Here is a 10,526-nt window from a genome sequence, read left to right as displayed (position 1 = left end):
CCCAATTCAAGATCAAGCCTCGACGGCCCTTAGATCGACATCTACATTAAGGGACTTCAAAACACATCTTCTACACGTGACAAGCACATGTATACGACGCGCCTTGAAGTGGGGGCATTTGTAGACATTGAAATTTCAGTGAAATAAATGTTGACCAATGTATTAAAATTACAACCTTTATTCATTTCAACTATATCACACGCTCATTTCACCTACAACTTCCACTTACTTCACCAACCTCACACACTTATTTCACCTACATCACACACTTACTTCACCTACCAACTCCATTTATTTCAACTACAACATCCACTCACTTCACCAAAAAAATGGATGGTGGTGATTCACTCTCTTGGCCTATAAATAGCCTTCTCCATCAAGAGGAAAAAAAAAAAAAAAGAATTGACATCACACCAAAACCTTGAAGCTTTGAAACTCTAAAGCTCTCAAGCAAATTCCGAAGAATCAGTAAAACCCTCTTCTTTCTTCGTTAAATCCTTCTTTAAGAGCAAGCCCCGATGGCCCTTGAAGAAACTTCCCTCAACCTTCGAGATCAAGCCCTGACAGCCCTTGAAGAAAGTGTTCATTGTTCATCATCTGTTCATCCTAAGATCAAGCCCCAACGGCCTTTTAGATTAACAAAAAATCAACAAACCCATACACCCATTCTCCAAGATCAAGCCCAATGGCCCTTGAAGATCCATTCATCAACTGTTCATCCATAGATTAAGCCCCGATGACCCTTTGGATCAATAGCTCATCCACAAACCTACACCCTGCGAAGATAGAATCAAAGGTTCAAATTACAAAGAAATTGTAACCCCAAAATCATTAATACAAAATATATTTTGTATACGTATTCTTGTTTCAAGAAAATTCGTGTTTACAGGGTTGTCTCCACCTAAGATGATACTATATATGTAAGATCTGCCACTGCCACAAGCAAAGTAAGGCAAAGCCACCATAGGTTTGGCTAGATAAGGGCAGCAGTGTTGTGAATCAGTCAAGGGAACAACACAACAATTAGAATCAGCTATGGGAGATGGATCCAACCCGCGAGGAACCAATAAACCAACTCCAAACCACATGTCTTGCCCTTAATTATGGGAAAACCCTCGCAGGGAGGGGGGCGACAAATTTCAAATTTAGGGCGGAGGCTCCATGGAAGCCATGAAACCCTAGATACCTACAAAATGGCGAGGGAAAAGAGGTGTTAGACCGCACCGATGAAGGGATAGAAACAGGAAAATAAATAAGGTTGTCTTAAAAATAACTAGTGAGAGGAACGGGGGCATGAGGAGGCGGAAGGGGCGGGCATGCTAGAAGGATGCTAGGAAGGGTTAGGGGAGGAGGGAGAGGCTAGAAAGAGAAGGTGTTGTCGACCCCAAGCAGAAGCAAGGGGCTGACGGCTGAGATTGGGTGTAGATTTAGGGTTTTTTGTGTTGCAGGGCGAGAAAGGCTTTGTGGAGAGAGGTTTCTATACATGCAGAAGTAGGAAGACTTAAAGCAATTAAAAGGAAAATGATTTTCACACTTTTTGTCTTAGTGCATGCCCATATTTACATTTTTTTTTTTTTTTTGTTAATTCTCTTTGATTCATTTAGTTCAATGGCCAAAAAATAATTAAATGTGTGTCAAAAGAGAAAAAGAATGTGTGCAAATCTCTCATCGAAATGGAAGCAGAAGCATAAACAATTGTAGGTGCCTTAGTAGCACAAGTGGTCGCTAATGATGAATGGTAATTTTGGTCTTCTTATTCTTATAAGTTACATCTCCGTAAAAATTTTGTTGAGGCCTAAAAGAATAAAGATTAAAGCTCCAAGACCATGGATTTAGGAAACCTCCTCCATTTTTATTAAGAGATCTCACTGCAATGAAGAGTACTATCTAATGAAAGTTGCATTTATGATCTAACCGAACTATATAGTGATCATGATGATGCTGATGCACCATTATTGGACTTCAAATCTCATGTACCTAACAATTGTTAAAACATTTTTGTAACACAAGTCATGTGGTGGAGAAATTAAGCTGAATGAAGGGGAAAGCTGACACTAGACTACTGGTGAGCTTTTTACCAGGTGACAAGTCTGTTCAGCTTTGGAATGGAATCTGCTAGTATCTGATTGGTCGGCTCTATCGAGTGACCAGCCAACCTGTTACGTAGAATTCAAGTTTCTTGCACCTATTCAGAAGCGTTCTTTACTTTCCTTTTTAAGTACTTAAAGGACTTCAGAAATATATTTTGGATGTGTCAAATTAAATTCAAATGATAAGATACAACTTTCATGAAGTGGTACCTTAATTGAAGAGGTGCAATCTAAGTGGTATATGGATTTTAATGGTTGTGTGGGAATTTAATTTGATATAAATGTATGTTTCATAGATTGAATGAATGTACAAGAGGGTATATATAAATGAGGGAGATGGTTACAAGCAACCTTCCCTTGACAAACTTTACTAACCGGGTGAACCCTAAAGCTGTCACTCCTTAAATTAAGGGAGTGCAACAGATAACTAGCACCCAATTATTAACAAGTCAACTAGTTGTCGATCTTCCTCAAATTAAGGGATTAGGTTTAATAATGAATCCTATGGAAAGTGAAAAATTGAAAACTGATAGCATGGGTATTAGTCACCCTATATCTCAGCCATATCGTCCAATACTCCACTTCAAGCTAGATTGAGGAGATTGATCGAGCCATGCCTGTCAAGGAGATGTTAAAAAGAAGCTGAAGGTAGTGCTTTTGTGAACACATCTGCCAGTTGATCATGACTGCGAGTATGGATGGTTTGAATAGCTTGGGATTGAACTTGTGCCTTAATGTAGTGACAATCCACCTCAATGTGTTTGGTCCTTTCATGGAAAACTAGGTTAGCAGCGTTATGCACGGCTGCTTGATGACACATGAACGACATTGGTGTAGAACTAGAGAATCCCAAGTCTGAAAGTAACCCTTTTAACTAAATTAACTCACATGTTATCGATGATATTGCACAATACTTAGCCTCCGCACTAGATCATGCAATAACTTGCTGTTTTTTTATTTTTTCCATGTGATGAGTGAAGTGGTTGTTCTTCATAAGAATACCTCTACTAATAAAGCCTTTTAGGTAGCGTAGAATTCTTTTGACAATGAGAAGATGTTTCATAGATGGTGCATGCATGAATTGACTAACCAGGCTCACATCATATGTGATATTAGGTTTGGTTATGGTAATGTCTATAAGCTTTCCAACTAACTTTTGGTACTGACTCACATCGGTGAGAGGTTCTCCATCCATATTGCAATCGAGTAATTCAGCCTCAGTGAGAAGATCCACAACATACTTGCACTGATTTAAAAATAAACCCTTTTGAGATGTTGCCATTTCAATGCCAAGGAAATATTTTAGTTTCCCCAAGTCCTTAATGGCAAATGTGTGATTAAGAGATTTCTTGAAAGCTTCAATTTCCACTTCATTTTCATCTGTGATGATGAGATCGTCTAAATAGATGAAAACCACCAATATACCAGCTGATCATTTACGAGTGAACAAGGATGAGTCTGCATTACTTTGAACAAAACCAACAGCTTCCAACACTGAACTTAACTTGGCATACCATGCACGTGGAGATTGGTTTAAACCATAGATTGCTTTTTTCCTTGAGAATAACCTGGTGGAAGTTGCATATATACTTTTTCTTGTAAATCCCCATAAGGGAATGCATTTTCAACATCCATTTGATACAATGGCCAGCCACAATTCACAGCCACTGACAGAAGAACCCTAACAAAGTTCATTTTGGCTACTAGAGCAAATGTCTCTTTGTAGTATACTCCAAACATTTGAGTAATACTGCGTGCAACCAATCTAGCCTCGTGACGTTCCATCAGCCTTGAACTTTATCTTATAGATCTATTTACTCCCAATAGCCTTGTTCCTCGGTGGTAACTTCATAATGCTCCATGTTTGATTGTTCTCCAAGGCATGGAGTTCATCCTTCATTGCAATTCTCCACTTAGGAATTATGTAAGCCTCTTGAAAGGTTCATGGTTCATTGTGATGGGAGATTTCAGCCAGGAATGGGGCATATTAGGGTGGACACGACTATAATTTAGCACCTCAGTGATGGGGTGTTTGGAAGTAAAGGTGACATAGTCTCGGAGCCTTGCTGGAGGTTGTCGAGCACGTACAGGATTATGCCTTGAAAGAGTTAAAGTGGGATCTTCTTCATGGCTTTCATCTTGAGTAGACTCAGTATCATCCTCCAGGTTTCTAGGTTGAGAAGACACAGGAGTAGTGTCACTCACAATCTCTTCTTGTCTATGATTGATAGTGGCTTCAAGATCCAAGTGCACTGAGTGATCAATGCACGTAAGCTAGGGAAATAAATCACACATTTGCTCCCCCTCTCAGGAGTGAGCAGCCTCATTGGAGAAATAAGGAACAGTTTTCTCAAATTTTACATCCTTAGAGACAAACATCTTGTTAATAATAGGATGGAAACATTGTAACCTTTTTGGGTGGATGAATATCCCATGAAGACACACTTTACAACCCTAGCATCTAGTTTCTCATGGTGCAATGCTTAAACATGAACAAAGCAAGTGCAGCCAAAGACTCTCAAATGTGATAAAGTTATAGGCCTTCCTTTAAGAGTTTCATAATGAGACTTAAACTCTAAAACACGACTAGTTAATCAGTTGATTAAAATAGGCTGCAGTGAGAATGCTTTGTGACCAAAATTTCTTTGGTTGTTCATATGCAACATCAATGCACGGGTCTTCTCAAGTAAATCCCTGTTCTTCCTTTCAAAGATCCCATTTTGTTGTGGGGTTCCCACAGAACTTGTTTGGTGAATAATACCATAAGAGCTCGGATAAGAACTCAGTGCCATTATCGGTTTTTAGGTTCTTAATGGTTGACTAAAAATGAGTTATGACAAGTTGATGAAAGTCTTTGAACATAGTAAAGACCTTTTTATTTTATTTTAACTGATGTAGCCATGTTGTTCTAGAAAAATCATCCACAAAGATAACAAAATATTTATATTCATCAAAATATTCAATAGGTAAACCCCAAAAATCAGAGTGTACAAGTTCAAAAGGTTTGCTAGCCCTATACATTGAGGAACTAAAAGGGAGTCTATTAAACTTAGTAAACTAACATAAATCACACATTGCAGATGATTGATACATTTTGGCAAAAGGTTTAAGCAAAATAGCCTCTTATAGATGGGCTAATCTTTGATGCCTGATTTGTTGGTCCTTAGAAGGAATTGAATCAACTTGGAAGGCTTTTCCTAGATGAGGTTCCTTGCATAGATAGTAAAGACCATTTAGGAAGAACCCTTCACCAATCGTCTTCTTGGTGAGAGAATCCTGAAACACAACACTGCTTGGTGAGAAGGTGACAAGACACTTTAGGGTTCTAGTGATCTTTTCTATTGACAGAAGAAAAGCAAAGGTAGGAACAAACAATGTAGTAGAATCAAGGTTGTTTGAAAACAATTTTACTATTCCCATGCCCAAAACCATGGCATTTTTTCCATTAGCAACTGACACATGAGGGGGTTTTGACAAAGTTTGAAAATTGTGTAAGTTAGAGGCTTTGTTTGTCATATGGTCAGTGGCTCCTGAGTTGATAATCCAACAATCATGTTCAATACTAGTGTGTAGAGCAGTTGAGAATGCACTAAAAATGCCTGGAGCTTTGCAAGGAAACCTGCGAACTGTCCCAGTAGAGCAATGGGATTTTCAGTTGTAGCCTGCGAGCTCTCTGCAGCTTCTCTACATCCCTTATTTTGCAAGTAACTTGCAAAGACAGGATTCGAAATGAAGTCCTGAATACCCTTAGTGAATGAACTAGAGCTGTGATAGGTTATATTTTGAGTTTTGTACAAGCTGAACTGCCTTGAAGGAATCATTTTGTGATCCTTGGTGAACTTAGGTTTCAGTTCGGGATGCAGAAATTGTTGCAAAATTTAAACTAACCAAAATTAGTCCAACTTAGTTCCAATTTTATGCTCGCAAGCGTATGAATCATTCGATAGTATAGAAAGCAAGCACTTAACATCGTACCTTAGAAAATGATTTAATTCTTGTCAACTAACTTAAATCCAATTGCAATGTAGTGAAATTTAACAAAGATTGATGAAAGATGGATTTGAGAATTGAAACTAATAGTAAAAAAAAAAAAAAAAAAAAAAATGAAAACAAGAAAGTTTGATCACAATGCAAAAAGTGGCAGTCAAGAACACAAATTGTAATTCAGTCTAGTAAAACGCTAAAGCATCCGACTCACCATAACCAACCTAACTTATTTTCTACGATGAATTATTAAGAAGTACTCTTTCTCATTGATAGTCAAATCTCCCTAACATATGTAATATCTATGGCATCTAGACTATTACGTATATCCCAATATGCAACCATCCATGGCATCTGGATTAGTTTAACATAATGAAACTCATTACGATCAGTGGAAGTTTATATAAGGACTACACAAATCCTAGAGTATGGCATCTACTACTAGGTAATTCATAGTATCTATTTGCAAGAAGCTATCATTCAAATTGAAAACATGGCATTTGCATAACTTGCATCAAATTTACCAAGTAAAAGTCAAGATGGTAGCTAATCACCAAGAGTAAAACCAAGCAAATAAACACAGAAAACGATACTCAATGAAATTGAAAACTTGAAATAATTCATTAGAGAATATAAGCATTCATAGTCATGGCTACATCATAGCCCTAGCTAAGGAAAATTAGTTCCGAAACATAATCGAAAATATTATTGAATTCATAATAAAAATGAGAAGAAAATTGAGTTTAGAAAAATACTGAAAAATCCTTGTGCTCTGTTGCAATTGTCTTCCCCCTTCCTTTCAACAACTTTTTCATTGCCATAAATAAATCCATTTATGCAACAGCCAAGTCTCTCTCTTCGATGCCTTCACTCCAAAACCAATAAAAAAAGAGAACACATACCACAAGAAAATCAAAAAAATTAGGAGCAAGAAAATATGGGAATAACATTCCTCTGCTTTCCTTTTCCTTATCCCGCAACTGTGCAACTCGAATTTCACCTTCCAAGTCTTCTTTGCCATTTTTCAAAAATTGCCCAAACTCCAAAAGTTAAGATAATCAACCCAATGCTACAGATTCATCTTCTCGCAAAGATCCACTGACAAAAAATTTGGTGGAGGAAGTACTCTCTTGAGGAGGGAAAGGTTGATTGGATCCGTTGGTTTTGAATCAGAAGTGGGAATTTTGATGCGGGGGAGAGGGGAAAAGTGCTTAAGCGACTCTCGTCTTGCTCCTGGAAATTGGGACAAATCGCAAGCCTTTCAATTACTTTTGAGAGAGGTCAATTGAAGTTTGATGCCTTTAGGTATTGAAGTGGCCACTTGGAAGCAAAACAAAATGGTCCATCTTTTTCTCCAAAGGATAGAAATATTGCCAGCTTTTACCATGTAGACCCTACATAAATTTTTTGAAAGTACGATGAATTTAAATAATGCCTACATATGAATCCAAAAGAGCAAAAGCTCCAGCAACTTCCACTTTGAGTAAAAATTAGACAAAAGTCTTAGGAATGTTGCCTTACTATTAATCTAGTCATAAAGGTGAAATTCCTTTCATTTTCATCCAACTTATCATAAGAAAATGTAACTTTTGGAGTAAATAAATAGTAAAATATGCGATCATCAAGAATCCAACACTTTAACTCAACGTGACTTACTCCATTATAGTAACTGCACTTCAAGTGTGGATTTTTGCCCTTTTTCACGTTGAATAGTGGCACATACTATTTTGAAGGAAGGAAGTTCGACATTCATTAGAATGTGGCTCCTGAGATCCTTATACTCCGAGCTCAAGTTAGCAAGCAACTGATATATCTTGTCTTCTTCAGCCATTTTCAACAGAACTGCAACATCAATGGTATGAGGTAGATAAACATCTAACTCATTCCACATAGTTTTGAGGCTTCCCAAGTGCTGCACAAAGGTTTCTTCATCTTGTTGGAGACTGGCAATGTCTCTCTTCAGCTGGAATACTCGAGCATAATTATTTTGATTCCTATACATGTCTTTCACAAATTTCCACAAATCGTGTGAGGACTCGGAATAGCTGAAGATTTCAGCAATGTGTTTCTTAATTGAATTGAGAAGTGTCAACATAACCTGTTGGTCTTTGCATAACCAAGCCTCATATGTTGCAAACTCAGTTTCTGGTGCCTCGTTACTTCCATTGATGAACCCTAGTTTTCCTTTGCCTCCCAACACAAGGGAAACTGCCCTAGACTAGGGGTATATAGTTGAACTCGTTTAGTAATACTGAACAAGGATGCAAGTTTATATTGACGTCCGCATTAGACAAATTTGAAAGGAAAACATGAGAGCTATCGCCTTCCAAATGCACCGAGCTTTCTTCAGCCATGGAAGAAGATTAGAGACGAACAACAGCGGAAAAGAAATTGGCAGAGACATGTCAAGGATGACACTGCTCTGATACCATATGGGAATTTAAGTTGATTTAAATGTATGTTTCATAGATTGAATGAATGTACAAGAAGGTATATATAAAATGGGGGAGATGGTTACAAGCAACCTTCCCTTAACAAACTCTGCTAATCGGATAAACCCTAAAGCTGTCACTCCTTAAATTAAGGGAGTGCAGCAAGCAACTAGTACACAACTATCAACAAGTTAACTAGCTGTCAATCTTCCTCAAATTAGGGGATTAAGCTTAATAATGAATCCCACGGAAAGAGGAAAACTGAAAACTGACAGTATAGGTATCAGTCACCCCATATCTCAGCCCATATCGTCCTATAGGTTGCTAAACCATGTCAGAAACAAACACAAGTTCCTCTATAAATAGAGGACAAGTTCTAAACTTTTGGGGGACTAACTACCCTACAAAATTCTCTACAAATTTTGACAAACAATAGGCATAAGGTTGGGTTTTATTATATCCTATGGCTCATTCGCATATCCCTTTGCATGCTAGATATAGCGTATTTAAACATGCCTTCAAGCAATCTTTCATCCTCAACACAACCATACCCATATATATGTTGCAAAAAAATTTCTCATTTCAGACTTTATATTAGCCTTTGGTTATGGCCTATAAAGGAAAAGATTGCTTTGGTTCGATTATATTTGAATATTAAGGATACATTTATTTGCAAGAGACATCGATTGCTAGAGGCTACTACTTGATCGAGGCAACTACATGAAAGGAAAGCAAGAAGCATTATAGGACGGCATGGTTTGTAAGAGTACCTTCGTACATATTGATGGCTATGTCTATTTCCTATGGACTATTGATGTGTATTTTTGTTAAATGATATATATGACATGATATCTAATGTTATTTTACATGTGTTCCAATATCCTAGTGGATAAGGTGTTGCGTTTTCACCCATGCGTCCAGAACTCCTAATTATTATTATTATTATTATTTTTTGTCAAACATTATAAAATCCGTTAATAAAGAAGGCTATTACGAGGGAAGGACAACCCAAAACAAACAAGTAAAACACAATCCAACATAATAGAAAATACAATGAACAGGAAGAAAAAGACCACATGCCTAAACAAGAGATAAACCACTGCAAACTCCAATTAAATACCTAGATCTGAAATAAGGAAAAAGACGCCTCCACCAAGCAAGTCGCAGCACCTTTACAATGCCTACACCATGAAGAAGACATACCAAGGAACCAAAATGCATGAACAGAAAATAAGGGTGGGCCACCCACATAGTGAGCACTCCCATAATCCTCTAAAAGCCACCGAACACCAGAACACTCCTCTAAAGAAGAAGCTTGGTTAAGCTTTCCGATGAAACAAGTAGCCAAGGTTGATGATAGAGGATTCATGAATAGGAACAACAATTGGGGAGGAAAGATGCATCTTGAACTAAGATAAAACTCAGAGCAAACTGAGACAAAGAGTTCAAAATAAACTAAGATACAAAAGCTCAAAGCACAACACCATAAGATAAAATATGCTACTGGAGACAAGAAATAGAAAGAAAACAAGAAAGGAAGCAAGAAAAACTAAAGAGAGGGGCCTACCACCAACCCCGCCTAAGGAAGGGGTCGGCGGCTATGGAGATAAATAGGGTTTCTTTTCCTAGGCAAGAGAAAAGGAAGGGAGGCTAGGCTTTCTTTAATGTTACAGTTTTGAACCTTGTCTTAAATGATAACTAGCAAATGTCACACACTCCATGTGTGAGAAATATAATTTTTGTTTTTATTTTTCTCAAATATTGTTTTAAATTTTTTTTTTTTTAGGAGTTATGCAAGCATCAGAAAGAAAAAGTGTTGGCAGTTATAGAGAGAGAGAGAGTGAGTTTAGAGGGTAGTGTTAGGGCGACATGGCTATGAGGTTTAGATTAAAAAAAAAAAAAAAGCAAAAAGTTAGTTCAAAATTACTTTAATGCCCCCCCTTTTTTCATTTCTCACATTTTTTTTAGTTGTGTATTACAGGTTATAATTGTAATTTCATTGTTTTTTTTTTTTTGGTGA

The 10,526-nt window shown here is 37.4% G+C and overlaps 1 long non-coding RNA gene across 3 annotated transcripts; it reads right to left on the bottom strand.

Annotated features, from left to right (window-relative positions):
* Positions 1-5,020: 5,020 nt before the first annotated feature.
* LOC148698475 (uncharacterized) lies at positions 5,021-7,587 on the bottom strand. 3 transcript variants are annotated; one of them, XR_015955477.1, is made up of 3 exons: positions 6,830-7,587; positions 5,690-5,973; positions 5,021-5,366 (listed from the first exon to the last, which is right to left on the bottom strand). It is a non-coding gene; the product is annotated as an uncharacterized LOC148698475 (long non-coding RNA). The 3 variants fall into 3 exon arrangements; XR_015955476.1 differs by having other exon boundaries at positions 5,690-5,929; positions 6,830-7,586; XR_015955475.1 differs by lacking the exon at positions 6,830-7,587 and having other exon boundaries at positions 5,690-6,187.
* Between the last annotated feature and the right edge of the window lie 2,939 nt (positions 7,588-10,526).

This window comes from Pyrus communis, chromosome 2 (assembly GCF_041283825.1).
Source record: "Pyrus communis isolate YQ-2024b chromosome 2, ASM4128382v1, whole genome shotgun sequence".
Classification (NCBI taxonomy): Eukaryota; Viridiplantae; Streptophyta; class Magnoliopsida; order Rosales; family Rosaceae; genus Pyrus; species Pyrus communis.
This window is presented reverse-complemented; position numbering and strand designations above follow the sequence as displayed.